Source organism: Balaenoptera acutorostrata, chromosome 7 (genome assembly GCF_949987535.1).
Source record: "Balaenoptera acutorostrata chromosome 7, mBalAcu1.1, whole genome shotgun sequence".
In the NCBI taxonomy this organism is placed as follows: Eukaryota; Metazoa; Chordata; class Mammalia; order Artiodactyla; family Balaenopteridae; genus Balaenoptera; species Balaenoptera acutorostrata.
Window position 1 is genome coordinate 115,512,587 of NC_080070.1, and position 23,927 is coordinate 115,536,513.

At 47.6% G+C, this 23,927-nt stretch overlaps 1 protein-coding gene across 2 annotated transcripts in view; it reads left to right on the forward strand.

The window, feature by feature from the left end:
* The first annotated feature begins 6,352 nt into the window (after positions 1–6,352).
* Positions 6,353–23,927, forward strand: part of DDC (dopa decarboxylase) — an 82,485-nt gene continuing 64,910 nt past the window's right edge. Inside the window, exon 1 of one of the 2 annotated variants that reach the window (XM_007178347.2) lies at positions 6,353–6,468. The gene's annotated coding sequence lies outside the window, so the exon portion shown is untranslated. Of the gene's footprint in view, positions 6,469–13,309; positions 13,350–23,927 lie in introns of those variants that run through there. The other variant, XM_007178348.3, reaches the window with a different exon arrangement.

Genomic DNA, 23,927 nt, shown 5'->3' on the forward strand with positions numbered 1-23,927 from the left:
TCTCCTGTATCACTGCTTTGAGCTTTGGTGAACCGATTGTTGTTTTTTGTTTGTTTGTTTTTAATTCATGATACTAGGTTTGGTTGCCATTTTAATCTATTCCATGGCAATATATTTCTACTGAATGCTGTTTACCATTTTTTTTTTCTACTCTTCTCCTTTTGTCTTGGGAAGCTTCACAGAAGATCAGTGCTGGTTCCTTGAGGAAGGTGAGTTCTTCTTGGCCGAGTCATTTATAGGAAGTTTGTGTGGGAAAGAACAGGGGTCGTGTCTGATGCTAGCAGGACAGAAATAAATAAACGCTCTTTATTTATAAATAAACACAAAGGGTCATGGATGTGAACTCCAAGACCTTGACAACATAAGCCGTCAAGATTGATCTTCCAACCAGCTCCCTGCCTTCACTTTCAGCCTCCCACACCTTCCAGACAAATCTCCCCAAACGATTGCGTATTAATTTGCAATAGAACAACTTTTTTCCCTCAGTTGTTCTATGGCAAATTATGCAATGTCAGTCTTATAACTATGGAGTTTTGTTATTTGAAATAAAAATTATGACAAAGTCTCTTAGAACATAAAAAATTCCATTGTAATTCTACACTCTCACACACACACACACATGTGCACACGCACGCACGCACGCATAGGTGTCTACGAGGGCTGTAGCATAAGATTCCCAGGGAAGCACTGAGCCCAGCTGGGGGATTCGTCTGGAAGGTGTGAGAAGGATGAAGGTGAAGGAGGGTCTGAGCACAGGTGGACAGAAAGTGTGCCCTTATCCAGGTGTGTGGTGTCCAATACGATACCACTAGGCACACGTGACTCTTATTTAAGTTGTAATAAAAAATAAAGTGAAAACTTCAGCTCCTTGGTTGCACTATCCACGTTTGAAGTCCTCGACAGCCATGTGTGGTAGTGGCTACCGTATCGGACAGTGCAGTGATAGGACGTCCCCACCATCACAGGAAGTCTTACTGGACAGGGTTGGGCTAGGTGACCCATAATGAGAGGCTGAGTTACAGAAGTGGGAACCGTACAGCTGGAAGGAGGAGGGTTGCCTTGAGAGTCAGCATCCCTGTGTCTGGGTGATGTTCTGAATTAGCAAAGTGCGCCTCCAGATCCAAGGCTAAGGGTACCTTCCCGTAAGGGACGCCTCTGCCCCACCCCACAGGTAAGACACGCTAACTTCACGTGTGCTACAACAAGGCGACACTATTCGCTGTCTCCAGTTTGCTTGGGTCTGCTTTGCTTTCCAATTATAACTGAATGGCAGTGGTTTCACATCACATGCATACACTGTATACAAAACTCAAGGATGTCCGCTTAGCCCTCCCCCACACAGCTCCCCTGGGAAAAAACACGCTTCCCAATTTGATATCAACCTATTCCATGAGCAGATTTCCTGGAGTGAGCCAGAGGTAGGAAATGCACCTCTTCTATGTCCCAGATTATTCACCATTACTGTGAGCATTTCCCCAGACTGAGTGTAGTTTTAGTGTCTAAAGCGCGTGTGTTCGCACACGGACCCTAAATGTAAGCAGGACTGTATTGCTATGTATTGAAGAAACAGCCACCTGTGTCTCTGCAAGAGCAAGAACAAGCTGTGTGGGACCTCTTGGGAGATGCTTTTGTCCAGATGCAGTTACACGGGAGACAGGGCTGGTTCTTGACGCTTTGACTGAATTCACAACCAACCTGGACAGAGAATGCTGGAGTTCCTGTGGATGAACCAAGGCACAGTGCAGGGTTCAACCAGCCAACCAGCTCTAAAAATACACAATTCTTGGCATATTTTTTAATCGGAGGGAGGAGACTTACATTATTTTTTATGTTGTACAGAAAGTGAAATGATATTAGTATTTTATTATTGCACTATTTCTATTGGACATAAAATATGACTGCACTGCACTTTCTGGGACAATCGAGGTATTTTCTAGGGTCATTTGGAACACTGACAGTTTTCTGCTGCAGTGCTGAGTTGACAGCTGAGCCCTGCTGTAAGGGTGGACCACACGGGCTGTACCGAACCTGTGTTTCTGACACTTCCTCTCCAGAATGGACACCTTCAAGATGATGCAGGGCAGGTGTACTCCTGGCCTTACTCCCAGGGGTCCTGACTCGGAAGGTTGGGTAGGAGACAGAAACGTGCCTCTGTACCAGGCCCAGCATGACTCGGTGCAGCTGCCACCAGGAAGGAGAATTCCAGAAGCTGCCCAGAGAACCAGGTGTGCCTTCTGCCTGCTCTTAGCAACGTGTCCTGGGGAATCACTTAACACACCTGTGAAAGGACGCTGCTGGCTCAGAGCAATGGATTTCACCCCATCCTTTCATCAGAGTCCCCTGTGGGGCTTTGAACCTGCATATCTTCAGGCCCCTCCTAACCCTACAGAATTAAAATCTCTGACTTGGCAATAAAAACGTTTGCCCGTAGACCAGCACAGGTGGACGAGACAGTCCCCAACTTACCATGAGCCCCGGGAGTTCAGGGTCCACGCACCTGCTGCGTTTTCATCCCTCCCAAGCCACCAGGGACTTTTTAGCTTCTAAGGCAGTGGTCTTGGTAGAATGTGGTGGGAAAGGCTGGGGAGTACATTCAAAAAGGCCTGAGCTGCCCCGTGGGGCACCCAGTGAGCACACGGCCAGCACACCCGGGAAGGATGTGGCGGACTCTGGCCCTGGGAGGACTCGGGTGCCTCTGGCACGTGGTGGAGGTGGTGCAGCCCCCGCTGCGCCCTTTCCCTGCACCCCACCTGCCAGCCTGATCGCCGCCCAGGTGGGCTTGTTCAGATGTACACGGCCGGTCCCGGCACGGCCAGGCCTGGCCCCCCATCTCTTGATTCTCTGACTGGGTTTCCTCCGGCGCCCTCCGGCCACTCTCTTTGTACTGAGTCACTCCAGAGCCCGGCAACGGCCTTCATCACATTGCACGGAATCCGCGGCTGGGTCTGTGGTCAGGTAACTGGGCAAAGACAGGACTTCTCGAAGGACTGAGCTGTGCTCTCTCCCACCTGCCCACCGGTGCACGCAGCAGGAACCTCTTCTGGCCTCTACCCACCCCTCTCCTCCTTTGCCAAACCAGGCCACTAACACCACGTCCATCCCCCTCCTAGGTGAGGCTCAAAAAGACAGTGCAAGTGGTTAAGAATCCGCCTGCCAATGCAGGGGACACGGGTTCGAGCCCTGGTCCAGGAAGATCCCACATGCCGTGGAGCAGCTAAGCCCGTGCGCCACAACTACTGAGCCTGTGCTCTAGAGCCCGCGAACCACAACTACTGAAGCCCGCGCGCCTAGAGCCCGTGCTCCGCAACAAGAGAAGCCACCACAACAAGAAGCCTGTGCACTGCAACAAAGAGTAGCCCCTGCTCGCCGCAACTAGAGAAAACCCACGCACAGTAACAAAGACCCAACACAGCCAAAAATAACAAATTTGAAAAAAAAAATAAAAGACAATGCGATAGGGAATTCCCTGGCGGTCTAGTGGTTAGGACTCAGCTCTCTCACTGCCAGGCCCAGGCTCAATCCCTGATCCAGGAACTAAGATCCTGCAAGATCCTGCAAGCCGCACAGCTCAGACAAAAAAAAAAAAAGACAACGCGATGAAACCCACTGGTAAGCATTAGCTTAATTATAATTAGAGCAGCTGAACTGGTGGCTTTGTCTCCGATCAGCCGAGCTGACTGGCCCCCACAGAGGGCTCCGCCACGGCCCTCGGGTCCCGCCGGCACGCCAGCCCTGGCCCCCTCCCGGGCCCAGTCCTGGTCACTCCCGAGCTACAAATAATACAGTAAACGGAATCCCAGAATTCACAGAAGAAGACTGCAAATAGCTAAGGAACATATGAGCATCAATTTTTAAGTGAAATGGACAAGAATTACAGGAATAGCTGCTTCCTCCAGCTTGTGTGGTCACTGTTGAATCCTCACCTGCACATATTTTACAAATCTCGATCTCCTTTATTTCTCTAGAGAGAGCGTATGACCCTTAGTGGCATCTGCCGTCTTTGATCGTAACCTACGGTAAGAAACGCTGTCATCTTGCGGCCCAGCGCACATATGCCCATATATCATCGAAACAGAAATTTCAGGAAGCACGATTTCTCTTGTTAGGTGCAATGGCCCCTCTTTCCTAGTCTGTTCTGTTCTGTTTGCTTTCCTTTTTAAAACTGCTGGTCACGAGATCTCTAAACTGGTTTCATGACCCAGCGACAGGTTGATCCCAGTGATTTGAAAAACATATGAATTGGAGAAGAACTGGGTTGGAGGTATGACACCCCCGATTTCAGACCTCCTCTGAAGCGGCAGTAACCAAGGCCAAGTGGAATTGATGAAAGCATAGAGAAATGGATCAGTGAACAGAGTGGAGAGGCCAGAAACAGACCCACACAAATAGAGTCAACTCTCTCTGACAAAGGAGCAAAGGCAACACAACGGAGCAGAGACAGTCTTTCCAACAAACGGTGCTGAAACAACTGACATCCACATGCAAGAGACAAATCTAGACACAGACCTCACACCTGCACAAAAACTAACTAAAAATGGATCACAGACCTGAACGTAAATGCAAAACTATAAAACCCCCAGAAATATGACACAGGAGACAATCTAGATGAATAGAGGCTTTGGTGATGACTTCTTAGCTACCACACCAAAGGCACGATCCACAGAAGAAAAAATAAGCTGGACTTCATTAAAATTTCAAAACACCGCTCTGCAAATAGTATGGAATTGACATTCTCATCTGCTCCTAAGCAAAGTGGCTTTTCCAAGAAAATTGGATTCCGAGGACATTTCTCCTCTGCAGATCCGGTCACAGGGCAGGCCTAAGCAGGTGTGTGCCTCATGGCTTTTCACCCCCGACTTCACCGGAGTCTCCGGGGCCCCGCTTTGCTCCAGTCTCCACAAAGTGGGAATACTGAAGTCCCTACACCTGTCTCCAGACCAGATGTTGTGGCTTTGACACGGTAGAGAGTTGCTCAGTGTAACCGAGATGTGCAACTCACTGGGAGAGGAAGAGGCTTCCTAAGACCCGGGGGGTGGAGGCAGCTTCACTGGCTCTGCCCACCAGACAGACCCAGCTCCTCCTCCCCTGGGAGGTCTGGGAGGCCACATGTGACATCGCTAGAAGGGGTTCTTTACCTCCAAGCTGCATTCAGTTGAAAATGTGTTCTGTTGAAAAGCTCGAGTCCACATGGTATAGTGAAAAGTACCTAGAACTTCCACTCTTGCATCAACGAGCCTCCAACGCAGACCTGCAGACGCAGGACTTGGTTAAGTGGCCTCGGCCGACGCCATCCACGATCCGTCGCTTCTGTGCACACAGCCGCGGGGTCTGGTGACTCTGCCCGCAGCCGTCCCCGGGCACCAGAGCTTGCTGTGTCAGAGTGAGGGGTGTGAGGGGGAATTACCAGCCCTCTCAGGTGGACACCCCCCATCCCAGCTCCCAAAGTCCTGCCACAGGGTCCCTGCCCACCAGGCCACCAGGGGGGTAACTGGCTTGGAAACAAGCCTGGTACTGCCTAACAAAATAACAACTAACAAAATAAACAACTGGCACGTGAGTCTTTGTCTCAGGGGCAGCTCTGGGGGAACCCAAACTAAGACGAGGACATGACCAGAGTTAGACGGTGGGGTTGTAGACGGGAAAACTCACTTCTTAAGAGGTCAGCTCCCCACAGCTTAACTCCGCATCAGTGTGCTTGCAACCCAGACCTCAGTAGAATTTTTGAATGTAGGAACAAATGATTTTAAAGTTCCTCTTGAAAGAGAAACATGTGAAAGCAGCAAGGACTTTTATTAAAAGAAAACTGATAAGGGAACCCTTGCCCTTCCAAGTACCCCAATGCATTAGAAAGTGATCAAAGTTTACAGTTTGCTGTACACCTGAAACTAACCCAACATTGTAAATCAATTTTACTTCAATAAGAAAATAAAATATAACAAAAATATTTAAAAAGAAAAGAAAGAGATAAAGTTTAAATGCTGTAGCCCTGGCACATAAATGAAAGAACAATTCCACAGGACCACAACAAGCTCAAGAAACAGAAATATTTTTCAAAGATAATGTTGGAAGAGCTAGCTTACTCTATGGGGAAAAAATTAGAACTTTACCCTAAAATAAATTTCAGATGGAGGAAAGCTCTAAAGGTAAATGTCTCAAAGTATAAAATGCTAAAAGGAAATAGAAGTAAATGTGTATACATTTTGAGTAGAAGATCGTTTCCTAAATTCCCCAGAGATGATCTCTTCTCTGTAGGTTTCTCAAGATTTCCTCGACCTTTATCACCATTAGAAATTAATATTTAACCAGCATATGTGGCTGAAAAAGCTAGGCCTCGTGGGTCTGAAGTGGCAAGGAGAGTGCAGGGCCACAGTCCGACTCCTCAGCTGCCCTCCCACGTTCTCCTCAATCCGCAGAGCTGGCAAATCTCAGAAAGGAGCCGAGACCCAGCGGGGCCCGAGTTCCCAGCAAGTAAGTCCTGGCTTTCTACTTAATCGATTACGATTGTTGGAAACGGCACCCCCTGGACCTTGACTCTGCTGCCCCAGTGCCGGCTGTTGGCGTAAAGGTCAACTCGCTTGGAGACTGGGGAAAACAGGGTCTATCTACATGGCGTCTGTGGGGCTACAGGCGCCACGCTGTGGGGAGGGATGCCGGTGCTCACAGGTGGTCACACTCACCCATGTGTGATAAGGGGGGGCGGGGGACCATCTCGGGGCCACCGCCAACACAGCAAACACAGGACACGCGTGCGGATTCCTCTGCTCTCTACCACTTGCCGCCCACGTGGTGGGGGCCTCTGAGCCTCTGTTTCTTCCTCTCTAAAATGGGGATTTTAAGAGTACCCACCTTGTCAGGTTCTGGTGAGCCCCGACTCTCATAATATATGGAAAATACCCGGCACATGGGAGATGCTGAATAAATATTAACTCTTCCCTTACCTTCTTAACATCTGTGACTCTGCCAAGGCTCTCCCTTCGTGACAGGTGGTGTAGTCTCCCCACAGGTAAATTCAGAGTCTACCTGTGCAGTGGGATTTGAGAGAATGAAAGGATCTCCCCTGCCAATTTAGCAGGCTCATTACAATCCCATCAGAAGACACAATTCTTGAGAAGGAATCTTTGCTTCTCCATCAGGCTGGAGTTAAAACAATAACTTTTGGTTGTTTGCTGTGTGTTGGGATTCACATGCTTGGTCTCTAATTGTATCCTCATCTCACAAGGGAGAAAACTGAGACAAAGGAGGTGAGGAGGTGAGGAAGGTGGTCCAAGACCTCACAGCTCGTGACCACAGAGTTAGAACTCGGATCGTTCTTACTGTACCACCTGGCACTTTCTGCCCTGCCATTCTGGGAAAGTGGTGCCTATTTAAAGCATTTACCATGTCCCCGGCCCTGCAGTGAGCACCACAGGAAGGGTTAATCAGAGCCCCCTGGAGATCAGGGAGCAGGATCTGGAGGGACCAGACAGGAGATGCAGGGCAGTTGATGGGGTCGAGGGCGGGGATGGAGAGGGTGGGAATTGGGAAATGTCACGGCACAGCTGGGAGATGGAAAGTTCAGGGCTGCACACAGGGTGGGGGGCTCTGGGCTCCTGAGGTGGGTGAGGGCACAGAGGGCGTGGTCTTCTAGGGAAGCCTCCCGACGCTCCGCCTGGGGGGGTCCGGTGGTCAGTTCTGAGGGCCTCTCAGCAGAGCAGGCAAGCCCCTGATGGCCTTCTGCCCTGAGGACCTCGGATGGCTCTTGGTAAGCCGAGCGACCCAGTGTGATGGGGCCAGATGACAGGTCTGGAAGAGTTCATCCCTGGATGAAGGTGTGGGACAGAGATGCCCCAGAGAACTGTCACTCTGCATGTCCTCAGAGTGGATTTATGACATTTGAAACCAGGAAAATGTTGGTGCTGCTGAAAATTTAAATCATGACTTCCAGACTTTTAAAAATTCCTAAATAATGTGCAAAGAAATAGAGCCCTGAGATTCACTGCACCCCCAGCCTCCGACAGCTGAGGGAGAACAGGGGTGATTCACACTGTAACAAGGGCACTAACAAGTAATCTGTTACGTAACATTACTTTATAAAATGATAAAAGGTTCAGTCCACCAAGAAGCAATACAGTTCTAAACACGTACAGACCTAACAGAAAAGCCTTAAATGTATAAAGCAAACCTTGGCACGGCTATGGGGAGAAATTGGCAAATTCACCACCATAATAAAAGATTTCAACATATCTTCAGCAATGGCAGTAAGATGGGCGATAGAGCAAGCTAACAGAAACATTAGTGAAGATTTAAAACATTTCAAGAAGTGACAATCTCGGTTTATTGGATGTATATGGAACCCTCCACCTAGTAATTAGAAAATATACTTCTTCTCAAGAGCACATGAAATGTTTATAAAAATTCAAGATGTAGCAGGCTGTAATGCAAGTCTCAATGTCAGTCAGAGAACTGCTATAATACTAGCTGCTCTCTGACCACAATTCAATTCAATTAATTAAATTATAATTCAAGAAAAAGATAAGTAAAAATTGCTATATGTGTCCGGAAATTTTTGGAAAGGTACTACAAAACTCATGAATCAAATTAAAAATGTAATAGAAGTTAAATAATACTTAGAAAAAAATGATAATGAAATATGCTAATTTAAAAACTTGAGCTATGTATTGAAAGAAGTACATAGAAGAAAGCAAATAGTTTTAAATGCTTATATTAGAAAGTAAAAATGGCCAAAAGGTAATGAGACAATCACTCAACTAAAGATGTTAGAAAAAGAACAACAGGATAAAGATCACTGAATGCAGGCAATAATAAAGACGAAGAGGATAAATTAGTGAAAAAGAAAATAAAGGTAGATGAGGGAGGATCAACGAAGCCCAAGGGCTTTTTTTCTTTTTTTTTTTTTTAAGACTAATAAAATAGTCACAGTTCTGGCAATATTAACTAAAGACAAAAAGAGACAGGAATAGGTAAAAAAATATGGTAATAAAAGGGGATATAATTATAGATCTAACAAACTAAAAAGGTAATGAGTATAACATAAAAAAAATTCTTGTCATTAAATCTAAAAAAATTGATGAAATAATATCAGATTGGGTTCCAGGAGAAATAGAAATCTTAAATAGTCCTATAGCAATAAAAAATTGATTTGTTAACAATATTCCCTCAAAAATGAAAGGAAGGGACATATGATTTTATGTATGATTTCTAATACTCTTTTAGTGACCGGACAATTCCAAATTTCAAAATTATATGACTGTTTCAGAGAATCAAAAAAGAAGAAATTACCCTCAGAGCAGTCTATGAGACCATAGAATCTGACACTAAAACCAGAGAAAAAATTCTATGCAAAATGTTAATACACCATAGTTTTATCCCAAGAATAAAAGGATACTTGAAAATTAGAAAATTTAATGTGATTCATCACATTAACAGTTCAGAGGAGGAAAACCATAAGATTTTCTCTTTTGATGAAGAAAATCTTTCGACAAAATTGAACATCTATTTATTATACAAATAGGAATAGAAGAAACTTTTTAATAAAGAATACCCAATAAAACCCTGTTGTGAATAGTGAGTGTTGGAAGATCCCTTCTACAGTCAATGAGATGAGACTTTCACTACCTCCATCACCACTGTCCCAGAGGCCCTAGAACAGTGCCGGGCACGTACAGAATTTTAAATGCTAAGTTTTCTAGCAGCCACGTTAACAAAATCAAAAATACATGTGCACTACAATAGCCTATGTTATGTAATACAACAAAGTAAAATGTAGTCCCACACTCAAATTGTGTAATGGAGAAAATTTCCACACTGCTTCAGTTTTTAGATTTAAATTTAAATTATTAAATAACATTAACTGACGTATTCATTTCCTCAGTAGCACTGGCTGCATTTCAAGGGCTCAATAGTCAGATGTGGTTCATGGCTCTGCTGCTAGACAGCACAGTCCTAGACAGTGCAATAAGGCAAGAAAAGTAAATAAGTAAAGGGACTAGAAAGAACAACATTTTCACAATTCACTAAGGATACTACTGTTTACGTTGAAACCCACCTGAATTAACAGACAACTTATTAAAAGTTCTAAGAGAATGTAGCTAGGTGGCCAGAAAAAAAGATCAAACCTGCAAAATCCATTGCAATTTCATATGTTGGCAATAAACAGTTATCTTCTTTGATTACTAACAAGAAAAATCACTTTTTCACATATTTATGAGACTCCTTTCCATTTCTGATAAATGCTTGTATTTCTACTGAATTATCTTTTTCTTATTGAAAAAGTCTCTTTATATTATAGAGCCTAACTAATAAGTAGCAATATGCATTTCAAATCCCTTCCTCTACCCTGGAAGTTGTCTTTCTAGTTTCCACAGTTGGAAGAACAGATATTCTTAACAATAATGTAGTCAAATTTGTCAGTCTTTTATGGTTAGTTGATTAAGTGAATCATTTAAGAAATCCTTCCTCTCCACAGTAATAAAAATATACCTCTCTGTTGTCCTAAGAAGTTTGCCTTTCACAGTTAAGGATTTAATCTACCAGGAATTTATTTTTGTATATGGGGTGAGAAACAGATTCAAGATCATGTTTTTTCCAAGTAGCCAACCAGTTGTTCTAGCACCATTAAGTAGTTTATTCTTTCTCACTCGTTCTGTGATTCCACAAATGTCCATTTTCCAAATCTTTCGTGGGATTTTTTTCTGGGCTATTCTGTTGGATCGGCCAGATGTCTATCCTTGCATCAAAACTGTTACACTTTTACAGCTTCATCTGTCTCGATAAGTATAGAGCAAGACTGCCATATTCTTTCTCAAGCATATGCTGGTCATTCTCAGACTTTTGCTTCTCCGTTCATATTTTAGAGTCAAATATCTTTGTGGGATTTTGATTAAAATACTACTGAATCTGTTCATCAGTTTGAGGAACATGGAAATGTTTATGACACTGGGTGTTCTTTATCTATGACTGGGCATTTATTCAGGCCTTCTTTGATGTCCTCCCATGAGCTTTTATAAGTCTCTTCATACAAGTCTTGCAGACCTTTTGTAAGATTTTCTTAGGTCCATTCCTGGTGTCCTGTTCCCAAGTCAGAGCTTGTCAGTGTCCCTGGGATGGGGAAGCAGCTGCCCACAGTCACACAGCAGGTCCGGGAGGCAGGTCCAAGCCGGAATCTGCAGGCTGATGTCTCAGCCCTGTGCCGCATCTTCAGACCACTTCACATCTCCCCGTTTCTACCTCCCGATAAATCTCGAATCTATCCGTTCTCTCCCCTGCAATTTGCTCTCCAAGCAACAGCTGGTGTGACTTTTAAGCCCTCAGGTACATCAGTGCTCTGCCCCAGACCCTTCAAGGACTGTATGTCCCCCCAAGGGCAGTCGGGCCCTGAGCTGCGGGCTCCCCTCTGGGCTGCTCCCTCTTCACAGGCTTGGCTTGGCAGCCCTGGCCACAACTGGCCACTGTGGCTTTCTCTCTGCTTATTCTTTCACCGTCTGCCTCCGACCCTGGATGCCACACAGCAAGCTCACCCGGCAGTGCCAGCATGGGGCCCCGCTGGCCTGGTGAGGGACTCCCTGCCCAGCCATGGGCTAGCTGTGTGACCTTGGGCAAATTTCCTAGCCTCCCTGGGCCTGCGTTTCCTCATCTGTAAACTGCGGATGATGATAATCTACCTTGTGATGAGAGTTGTGAGGGTCTGAGTGACCCTGTGGTAAACATGCCTGAAGAAGAGCCTTTATAAATGCTAATTATTATTACAGTCACTCTTTACGACGGAAAGTTCCATTGTTTTCTCACAGCCCCTCTCGCAGAGTTCCATCATCACACCTCTAGCCCCTCTGCACAGCCTCCACGAAAGATGCAGGGTTCACCTAGGGTCTGCGCTGGGCCGGGCGCTGTGCTGGGTCAGCGGCCCCGCGCCGAGGGCCCCGCGTCCAGAGCCCGCTGGGGCCCTGCGCAGGCACAGCGCCCGGCCCAGCTCCGGCCGTCCCTGCAACCTCGCCCCCTCCCTCCCCGGCCTCTCGTCCAGCAGAGCGGTGCTGCGGGGTGAGCCGTCCTCTGCGGCTCCCGGCGACGTGGTTCGGGGCTCGGTCCGGCCCCGCACGGAAGGGCCTGATCCCCGCGCCCGCCTGCGGTCGTCGCTGGGTGGAGGGAGGGAGGAGCGGCGCGGGGCGCGCCGGGGTCCCCGCAGACCCCGCCCACCCGCCCCACCGGCCCCGCCCACCTGTCGCGGCGGCCTCGGCTTCTGCCAGCTCCACAGATGCTTCAATGGGCAGGTGCTCCTCTGAAGAGAGGCTGCTTCGTTAAAGCCAGGGGGGAATGGCTTTCCGTGGGAAGTTCCCAGCTCCTGGCTGTGCCACAGGCCCGGAAACTGTGTTGCGTGTCTGTGTGTGCCTTGTGTGTACGTGCACGTTGACGATGGTGTGTGCACCTGCGCACATGCACGTGGCTGTGTGCGTGGGTGTGTGCATGTGCGTATGGCATGTGTGTGTGTGTGCCCTGTGTGGTGTGTGTGTGTGTCCAGGGTGAGTGTGGGTGTTGGGAGCGGGGGACTCTGCGTGCCCTGCTGGCCTCGGGGGGCTCCCCGCAGGTCCCCTTTCCAGGCTCTGAGCCCACCTTAACTGAGGAAGGAGCACTGCCGCAGAAGGCCCGGGTCAGCCCGCCCGGCGAGGTGGGTGAGAAGGGAAGCCCAAGTCCAGGTTTGAGGAAATCTGTGTTTGGAATGCTGGTCGGCTTCAGGGCTAAAAGAACAGGACTCTGAATCGGGTGAACCTCGTTTCAAATCCTTGCCCGCCTCTGCTTCTCTCCCTGCCTGGGCTCGTGGGCTCGGCACTCGGAGCCTCCTGCGGTCAGGTCAGCCTCCTGCACGGCGCAGCAGGTCCCAGTGGCCCCGAGCAGGCACGGGTACAAGGTTCGTGGCCCGGCGCTGGCACAGAGCGAGTCTCCTCGCTTGCCTTGCCCAGGCCAGCCCTCCTTCAGCCCTTGAAAGAGCCTGGAGCCTTCCGCCGCGCCGAGGTTACCTGGAGAGACCCCAGGAGAACTGGCCCCAGCCTGGGTGCCACACAGGGCGCTGGGACACAGAGCCCCTTTCCCTTGTCTTCTAGGCCCGCAGCCCCTGCAGGCTCCGCCGTCTCTGGGCCCTGCTCTGCCCGGCCGACCCTCGCGTCCTGTGGAGGATGGGAGCAGGAAGGCGGGGGGGTGGGACGTGCTGCCGGGTAAATAAGCAGAGCAAGCCGCTCTGATTGGCTTTGGGGAGGAGGACACTCTGTCTACATAAATAGCAATCGCAGCCTCTGTGCCTTTTAACTGTCACCGAGGAGGAGAGAGAGAGGCAGACAGAGAAGGAGCACCTCGGGCTGCCTGTGAGTACCGTTCTTTGTCCTCGGAACCTGGGGGCCCAGACTCATGGGGGAAGCCAGCTCCTGGTGGCAGCGCCCCTCCGGTGCGGGGACTCTGGGGACAGGAGGTTCACCTGTTGATTGCAGCTGGGTGGGTCTCCTCAGGCCAGCTGGGGGGGGGGGGGGCGAGCATCCAGCGGTGTGCAGGTATGGTACACTGGAGGAACTTTCTGAGAAAAGAGGCGTCAACCTAAATCTCCTGCTTTTGTGTGTGTCGTGTCTAAGTAACAAGCCAGGTAAAGAATCAGAAACTTCTAAGGGATTTTTAGCCCATGATCTCTGAGCCATGATAGCAACATAACAGAGCGAGTGGAAATTCTTTTCCAGGCTGGTTCATGGTGCATCTGGAGCCCACAGAGGCCGGGAGATGGCGGGGGGTGGGGGAAGAAGATGGACCCCTCTGGTCCTCTGCCGTGAAGGACATCCTCCCACACGATGCTTGGAAAAATCAATTGGGTCTGATGTTTATGAAGGCTGAGCACACAGTAGGTGGTCACTAATGGGACCTATATTATTAATAAGCAAGTAAACTGCAGGTGAGAAAGTGGGAGAGGGGTCCATCTGCCCCGAGTATGTTGTTTTCTCCAGTTTCCAAGGGAAATTCAAGCAGGTGGCTTGGGTTTTCCCCTTCATCCTATTTCTCTGAAAGGCTCCAAGACTTGGGTCTTTACAGTTGGTTTCTCATTTAAATCAGCAGTATTTTCCTTCTGAGACAGAACCAAAACAAAGGGGACAATTGCGGCATAAAAACTGGCCAGGGCAGTGGTCACCCTGGAACAGTTAACACGTAGGCAAGATGAGGAGCATCTGGGTGTATCTGAAAGAGAAAAAAATCATGACGTTCACAGCAGGCTTTTCTGCCTCTCCTGGGCCCATGGCAGGTGGGCTGCTGCACAACGCCCGTTTGCTTAAAATAATGAAAATAAGAGAAAACCCATTTAAACCTCCACAGATTCAACTAAATAGCTGGGGGGTTTATTTACATATATCGCCCTCTTCAAGCTGTTGTTTATTCTGAAGGTTTTACCCTGTTAACTCTCCATCTGAGTCCGGTGGTAAGTTTGGGGAGAGACCCCAGGAAAATTAGAGTCCCTCAATATTTTAAAAGAGTGGTCCCGAGGTTTCTCTGGGTCTCGTCGGCATTTCTGGAGGGGGATGCTTGGGGCGTACGGGGGCAGCGAGTTGGCACCCGGCCTCCGCGGAGAAGCTCAAACCCCCCTGCACTCTCCGAGTGGCTAGGCTCACTGTCAGCGAGGGGCGTGGGGGACGCCAGGCCAAAGGGAAGTGGTCCGGTCTTCTGAGTGCACAGACCCACGTGTGAAACCGTTCACGGGCTGTGCGGCTTAGGCCAGCCCCTGCTTGCCTGAGCCCGTCTCCTCATCTCTGGAGTGGGGATAATGTCACTTCTTTGCAGAGCGGCTGTGAAGACAGAGAGAACAGAGATGACGGGTTACCCCAGGCCCTGTGGACGGTCACCACCCGGCATTCGTCAGGGTTTGGAGGAACTGGGGGAACAGCACGGCTCCTGGGTTGTTCAGCTGCAGCCTGTTTCCGTTTGCGTGGGGACCGGCCCGGGGGGGGGGGGCCTGGCGCCCGCACCTGGAGCGTCGTCTTCTGGGTGTGGTGATCAAGTGGGACCCCGACCACGCTCTGGGTGCCAGGCACTGCCTCCCCAGCCCAGGTGGGGGCCCGGGGGTCTGTGGGCTCTGGCCCCTTGGGCCATGTGAGGGCACAGGTGGCAGGCAGCCCAGGTGTGCATGGATGCCCAGGGTTAGGGAGAGGCTGGCTTCAGAGTCAGAAATGCCGGCACCGCTGCTTGCATTACTGGTTCTCTGGCCTCCGTCGGGGCACCCGCCCCTCAGAGCCTTGGTGAAACAGCAGTAATAATACTGGCAGGGGTGGCGAGAGTGTTAAGGGCATAAGGCCTACGGCAAGCTTAGCAGGAGGTCAGGCGACACTGATTCATTTGGTTTCTTGGACCGGATGTGGCCACCAAGGTCCAGGTGTCCTCAGGATTTGGCTTGGGGGAAGCCTCAGATGCAGGCTTCTTAGCCATGCGGGTGACAGGCCTGCAGCCATGCCCAAGGGGTAAGTGTTCACCGTGAATCCAGGAGTCGGTATTTACTGCTGACCTGACTGCTGAAGAAAAGCGGAGACTCCCCAGAGCATGTGCTAGGGATGTTGCCTAGATGCACAGCGGCAGGTGTCCTGTGTTTACTCTCGCTGTGTCATATGTGTCGTAGTCACGGGACATCCCGGCTGTCGGAGAAAGAAGCAACCAACTAGGACATCATTTAATAGTCTCAAGTCTATAGAAAAGGCAGATGGTTGTGACCTTTTACCAACAATTAATGTGACCTCAATGAGAGAAAGGGGGGAAAGGATTGAGGAAAAGAAAGAGGAAAAAAAGTAAGGGGGAGGAGGTCTAGTCTGACACCAAATTAAAATGGAAACAGAGGAGGAAAGTTCAAATTAAAATTACTGATCATCCTTATGTAAATGTTTTAGGAGAGCAAACATGAGTGAAAATGATAAAAGTGATAAAATTTTAAGCTTAAATTGAAACTGTGAGTGAATGATAAAAGCTAGCAGAGAGGGGGTGTTTGTCATACCTACCCAGCCTGACGGTAGGTGACATTTTTGTATCATTCTGGTTTTTCTGGAAAGAAATTTGGCAACATGCAAAAGAACTGTGAAACTCACACCTCTGGATTCCATTGGGGACTTAGTATATTTGAGGGACAAGGTCAATAGGGGGATAAAGTGACAAGCTCCGTGATGTGTAGCACACGGCCACTTTCCCCTCGGCAGCGCTGTTCGCAACAGCCAATGGCCCTCAATCCATGCGGGAGGTGACACTGCGAAATTGGCAGGTATTGATAAGGGTACACATGTGCACGGTATTAACGTAATTATGCACAGTGTAATCAGGCTTATGGGGAGAATAAGCGAAAAGATACCAGCTGTTGGAATGGTCTGAACTCAGGGGTAAATTGGAATAATATCAACTAGTTTAATGTCGCTGATATTTATCAACTTTTGAAATTGCTTAAGTTGTGAATTTTTCAGCCAGCTTTATAACCCATCACAATCCGTTTGCAGGGATGTAAGTGGAAATAGTAGTATCTTCCCATGAGAGTAAAATTGAAAATCATGGTATAAATTTCTTCATGGCTCCATCCCATAGAGAACTGTTGGCCAGGAAAATACTGAGATGGCGATTGTTTATTAATCAGGGACCGGATCGGAAACAGACGCAAAGTTCCTCTCACATCAGAGGAGCAAGGCTTTCCCCTTGAAGTTTGATCTGGGTCCAGGGTGGGCCTCCACCCTCCCCATCCCCCGCTTCTCTCCCGCTGCCCTGGTGCTCCGTCTGACCTCATGATGATCCGACCTGCTTCTTTCCTAACATCAGGATCCACAAATGCCAGACACAGACGGCTTTACGGTCCTGAGTGTCTCCTGCCTGCAGCATCTCGCTGCCCCGTTACAAGGGGCTAAACCGAGACTCCAGAGGCCACGGAGTCAGCCGACAGCAGCCCAGCCTCTTGCAGCAGAGCCAGGGCTCGAGCCTGTTCGCTCTGACCTTAACCCCTGTTCTTTCCAGGCTGCTGGGAGGAAGGGCACTGGCTGAGGATTGCAGTGTGGAAGAATCTTGTTTTGGAAGCGTAGCAGGGAAACTCTGTAATCCAGACCCAGTTGGCCGGAGAGGAGGTGCCTCCTGGGTGTCCAGCCCTGACCAGGGAAAACCCAGTGCCTGTCTGCTCAGGCTTCTGTGGGGTTTCCTGTCCGACAGCAAACTCCCTAGAGATGCTGCCATGGCATGGACCACCAACCGTATAAGTGATTTTGTATCCTGTTTAGAATTCTCTATAGTACTTAGTGTTATGGTCATTTTACCAATAGAAGATGGAGGCTTGGAAGTCAACTGGCCTGGCCACGGGCACACCTCACGAAATGTTGCGAGCTCCTTGTCTACCTAGTTACCATTTGTCAGGAGTGCGGTCAGGAGCAAGGGAGGCGCCCATGGAGGTTGCCTTGCCTCTCATGGCCTCTAGGAAATCTGCATCTGGGAAATCATTCCTGGAAGCTCAGGGAGAAACTTGTTTTTCAAGTTTCTAATCTGGAGGGTGAATCATACTTTTTTTTCAGGAAACCCCAAAGCTGTTGGAGATGCACTGCACCTGTGTTTGAGTCCAGTGCATTCAGGACGTGGCAGGTCGGAGGTCAGAGCGCTGGGTCCTGCTTCTCTGAGCCTCAGCCTTTTTCCTGATAAGGTTGTTATGAAGATTAATTAGAGCATATGCAAAGAGTTGACATAGCATTTGGTGCGTGTAAGTTAATATAAATGTTGACCATTTAAAGAAAAATTGTAGTGCGCTATAGTTGATTTACAATTTTGTATTAATTTCTGCTGTACAGCAAAGTGACTCAGTTATACAGATATATACATTCTTTTTTAAAAATATTCTTTTCCATTATGGTTTATTACAGGATATTGAATATAGTTCCCTATGCCATACAGTAGGCCCTGGTGTTCATCCATTCTGTATATAATAGTTTGTACCTGCTAATCCCAAACTCCCAATCCATCCCTCCCACACCTCCCTCCCCCTTGGCAACCACAAATCTGTTCTCTATATCTGTGCGTCTGTTTCTGTTTCATAGATAAGTTTATTTGTATCGTTTTTTAAGATTCCACATACAAGTGATACTGAAATGGAACAGGACCCTAGGGTCCTTGCCCCATGTCCTCAGCCTGACTTTCGTCTGGGGAAAAACTTTAGCCAAAGAATAAGTTTAATCAGAGAAGTGAGAAAATGCAGAAACAGAGGAGAACAAAGGAGACCAAATCATAATAGTTTAGTCATTAAGCATAGTCAAAGACTTTTAGTTCCTCCTTAAGGGCTAAAAGGGCTATATACAATTCTGAGTCGTGTCCTGTGAGTTGTCTTACAGAGACTGAAACCTCCACCAGGTGGAAGAAGTGAACTACGTGATGACCAGGCTGTAGCCATGACGTTAGCTGCCACAATTCCGAGAACTGGCCTCAAAGAAATGAAAACAAACCGACCCTGGAACTGAAGATTAACTGTACCTAAAACAGTCAAGGTGACGCTGGTCAGACCACCGATGACCAATTTCAAGATGCCTGTCAGAGCGGACTGTGCTGTTTCTGCACGTAGCCCGCTCCCTCAACCTATAAAAGCTCTTGCCCACTGGTTGTAGGAGGGAGGGAGTCAGCCTTTGGACAGGTGTCCACCGTTCCCCCTGCCAGCCCCCCGGTTGCTGGCATCCAAAATAAAGCAAACTTTGCTTTCCACTAACCTGGCCTCTTTATTGGCTTTTGAGTGGTGAGCAGCTGGACCCCACTTTCAGTTACAATATCATATGATATTTGTCTTTCTCTGTGTGACTTACTTCACTTAGTATGATAATATCTAGGTCCATCCATGATGCTGCAAATGACATTATTTCATTCTTTTTCGTGGCTGAGTAGTATTCCATTGTATCTATGTACCACATCTTCTTTATCCTTTCATCTGTTGACGGACACTTAGGTTATTTCCATGTCTTGGATATTGTAAATAGTGCTGCTATGAACATAGGGGTGCATGTATCTTTTTGAATTAGAGATGTGTCTGGATATATGCCCAGGAGCGGGATTGCTGGATCATATGGTAGCTCTATTTTTAGTTTTCTGAGGAACCTCCATATTGTTCTCCATAGTGGCTGCAGCAATTTACACTCCCACCAACAGTATAGGAGGGCTCCCTTTTCTCCACACCCTCTCCAGCATTTATTATTCGTAATGCTGACCATTTTTTAAACCAGTGAGAGAGGCTGTATTTCAACGAGAACACCCCAGTTTAGGTAAAGCAATTGTATGAGTGGAAGAAAGTGGTAAGGGTGGGTGCGCGTGTGCATGCACATGTGTTCTACGAGGTACCAGGCTAACGATTGCAGTGACAAGTGAGAGCACCTTGGCTTAAGGGACAGACTGCTTGGCAGGACACATGGGCTCTGCCTCAGCTCTGCCACCACTGGCTTCACACCTGGGAAGAGCCCAAACACGTCTTCCTCCTGTAAAATGAGGGTAGCAATAGCGCAGACGTAATGACGCACGCGGTGAGTTAGGGTAGCCCGTTTGGGTCTCTATTCCTATCTCTCCCTGCCCCACCCTCAGACCCCCACAGGCTGTGTTTCCCCTGCTCCCAGGACACCTGGATCCTGGTAGCCTTTTGCCAATGGGAGGCTCTGGTGGGAGGTTGAAGGGCAGAGGTATCTAGGTATCCACCTCCTTTGTGACGCTGGCTGTCTCCTCTGCAGTGCCAGCTCCTTCTGGGCAAGCCTGACCAAGTTGCAGCTTTGCACAAATGACCCGGGTGCCCCTGTCCCTAAGGCTCCTAAATACCTCGCTGGTAACTAGCGTCTTAAGAGGGACAAAAGATCTTAGAGGGGTGGGGGTTTTTTTGTTTTGTTTTGTTTTGAGGCAAGTTAACAGACTGCCATCCTTATTGTTAGAAAACTCTCATTGTTAGAAACTTCCTGACCATCCCGGTTAGAAATATTTCTCCTGTTGGGTTTATTTACCCACTTTGTGCCCACAGAGAAGATGTTCATCAAGAAACCAGTCGATTCAGGGGGAAAATCAGCCAATTTACTTTTGCACCTAAATTGATACTTATGTGCTTGAGGTTAAAAAAAGAGACAAGGCCTCACAGTCCCAGAGGGAGAAGTGTTTTTTGAAACATAAATTATGGTTTATTTTTCCTGGAATAGTGTAAAAAGAAAATGTAAACACTTTTCTTTTTATCCAGATAGAGAAGGAAAACCAGGAAATGTTGAGTGAAGGGCTCAATGTCCCAGGGTTTGAAACAAGACCAGCGCTTGTCTGTACCGGTAGGTAGGACCATGGACAGACACAAAGCATCTTGGTCCTGGTCCTCTGTGCCCCCAGAGGGGTGGCCTCACTCAGACCCTCGTACCTTGGGCGTGGCCGGCCCCGTGCTGCTGTGCAGTCACCACACAAGCTCCGCGCCGAGGCCGTGGGCACCAGTCCCACCCACCTCCACTGCCAGGGAAGCGTCAGCTAGAGCCTGGGCTGGGTTCTTGCCAAACACCTGTGGCAAAGGTAGGGTTCCAGGGGTCCAGAGAGGGGGATATTTCCAGCCAGGACCACAGGGACTGCTGGGACCAGAGCAGAGGGAAGCCCAAACCCAAGATGAACTTCCGGGGCCAAGACTGGGGAAACCGAGTCAGTTCTGAGCCCGCAGGGTTAGAGGCTCGGCATGAACTGAACACCAGAGGCCCGGTGGGGGGTGGGGCGGGGGCGGGTCAGGATTCGCTGGGGAAGGAGCCCATTGTTTTTGAGCCGTGATTGTCCCCTGTGGCCTTTTTGTGGCAGGTATGTGACGGGCTGTTGGCTTAAAGGTAGAGAGTAGGATCTAATATACCATATGTCAGAAACAAAATGTTCCGAGGACAAAAAGATTTTCCGTTCATTCACTGGTTCATGCGCTCATTCATTGATTCATTCCTCATTCAGCAAACATTCATAGTGCTAACTGTGGCCCAGGGTCTGATTGGTCCTGAGAAAGCAAAATACAGAGTTGAAGACTCTGCTTGGAGAAGCCAACAGTTAGCAAAGGATGTCAGTGGAATGATAAAGTACAAGAATGAATGATCCCCCAGGTCAGCCAGGAGGTCCAAGGGCCTGCAGTGGGGTTCATACCTCCCCGAGCAGGTGGGGTTCACCAGGCACTTGCATGTCCCACAGGGGCTGCAGCTGCTGGCGGGCGCTACGGTCAGATTATGTCAACAGGCGCCGTTTCAAGGCCTGGAAAGACATCAGTCATAACCTTTATCAGCATCTACATCTTTCAGCCAATATTTGCCCAGCTTGGGGGCATGAAATATCAAACAGCTCCAAAATGAACACAAGATTCTCTGTGGCTTTGCACCAAAAGCCTTCTGGAAAGGTCTTTTTGGGAAAGGATTGGCAAATAAATGACAGAATGATTCGAAAATAATAATTAGGTCTTATCTTACAATTTGGTAGTATTTCTTTGGGGGGGCAAGTTGGTGTGTCTGTCTGTTTTTTTTTTTTTCACGAGGCATCCCGTTTTGGCCATCGTACTCTTGCATTCCCATTAGAAGGAAGCAGCTGATACTCCAGGAACCCAGGCATCTTTCTTAATTTTTGCATAGCTCCTCCCCTGAGGCTTCAGCTTGTGCAGTGCAGGTGCCGTGAATATTTACTCTAAAAGGCATTTTAAATAGTCATACACGAGGAACAAATCACAAAGAAACAGATCCTGAGATGTGACTGCATAAAAATTAAAATTCTTACAGGTCGGAATAAAATTAAAAGCAGAACTAGGTCAAATAAAAATGAGGAAAATGTCTGCAAAATATATCACACACCTAGGGTGCAAGTATTTATTATATTAGAGCTCTTGCAGTTAAATAAGAAAACATCTAACACCCTAGCAGAAAAGAAGGCAATGAACAAGCAATTCATAAAAAAAGAAATACAAAGAAGTGTGAGAAAACTATTTGACTTCCTTAATCAAAGTAAAATGAAATCATGAATGCCTGCCAGACTGGCAAATCTTAAAATGTATCTCAAACCCTAGTATAAAACTAGGGTTCTCTCACACTCCCTGTGGAAGAGTAATTTGGTAAAAATATGTTCTGGGGACAAGTTTGGCCATATAATCTTAATACGCTAAAATATATATCTCTATAATAATTTGTTCTAAAGAAATTATAAGATAAATGCTTTTTAAAGAAAATTTTAACACAAAATAAAGTGTGCAAAAATAAAAGTATGAGGTTGTATATTTCAGTGCTTTATAGAAAATCTAACAACTAACGTGTTGAATGCTTATTTTGTGCCTCTACTCCTTAGCTGCTCCCGCGTACTTACCTAATTATCACAAAAAAAAAATTATTTGAGGTAGAACTTTATGATGGTGTTTATTTTCAGTTGAGGAAAATGAGGTTTTTACTTCAGTGGCATCCATGTCAGGCTGTGCAGAGTCTTTCAGTTCTTGATCATGAGGGGTTGGCCATTGGGCTACACCAACTCTTCCCACTAACATAGGTGAGAACCAGAAATGATGTTAATGTTCAAAAGTAGTGATGCACATCCTGAACATAGCACATTCGCCCTGTGAAACACCACGCAATCGGGAAAAATCATGCGATAGAAAAGTATTTATCAACGTGGGAAATGTACTCGTAATTGCTTTGTGAAAAAAAACAAGCTAGCAAAAAGATCTGCCATTCGATGCAGTTTTGGTTGAATCTGAATCAAGTCAACTAAAACTACTCCAATTTGAGGTAAGACCCAGTTTCACTCTATGTGCGACATTTGACATAATCAGGGTCATTCCAAATGAAAAATTAATTTAGAAGCCTGCAGACCCAGGGAATTATAAACCTGAAGCTATATGTATAAAGCTTCATGGCTTTGCACTAAGAGCCTTTGGAAAATCTGGGCATGATATTTTGAATGATAAGCTTCCTTGGCCTGCAGCTTATGAAACACGAAGGTGCAATGGAAACTCAGAGACTCACTTTGGTTTTTCTCATGCTGTTATTTTAGCATTCGCTGTTGCTATGATTTAGAAGTGTATCCTATATTGTATCCAGTCCCTGTCACCGTGCATTCACTACCCCCAAACAATAGTATGGAAATGGGGGTTTGGTCCAGTCACTGAACTTGAGGAAACCTGGAAGCTTCCATGGGATGACTTCCATGCTGTTCATGGAGAACATCTGAACAAAGAACATCAGAGAGAATTCTGAGAGAGGAAACATATTGTCAAGCTGATTCCCTTTGACGAAGACTCCCTCCTTGTTCAAACCCAGTCAGGCTCCAATGAACCCTCTTCCTGAGTAGGTCCCCACTTCAGTGAGTTGAGCCCAGCTGTAACAGAGAATCATGCTAAGTCGGTTTCTCAAGGAAGCCTCTACCCTTGGGATACAGTCCAGCTCATCTTCCTCCACCCGGACACCCAGCCAAGCTGCTCTTAGTAATGTCCCATCTGTTCCCTAACCCTACCTGTCGGCTATACATCCCCACTGGCCCTTGTGATATTGGGAGACAGTCTCCCTCCCCTATTGCAATAGTCTTGAATAAAACCTGTCTTGGTGTGTTTAACATTAAAATTGTCAAAAAGCAAAGCAAAGCAAAGCAAAGCAAAGCAAAGCAAAGACAAGAAAAGAAAAGAAAACAAAGCAAAGCAAAGTAGTACAGACAGTGGGAAGCAATAGAAGACGTATTGGGAACATGATATCAAGATCAGGGTCTATGCTAATTACAGTGGAGGTAGAATCACCCCCCAGCACTTACTCCCATAGGAAAATTACTCTTGATTTATGAAGTTTTGAACTATGGGAGGAATTCAGAAATGCATCCCTGGCTTAGCACACAATTGTCTCATAAATATAAGAAACAATCTGGAAGGATGTGTGCCAGAATTTTGAGTGGTGGGATTCTTGATGAATATTTTTCTGTGTGTTGTCCAAGTT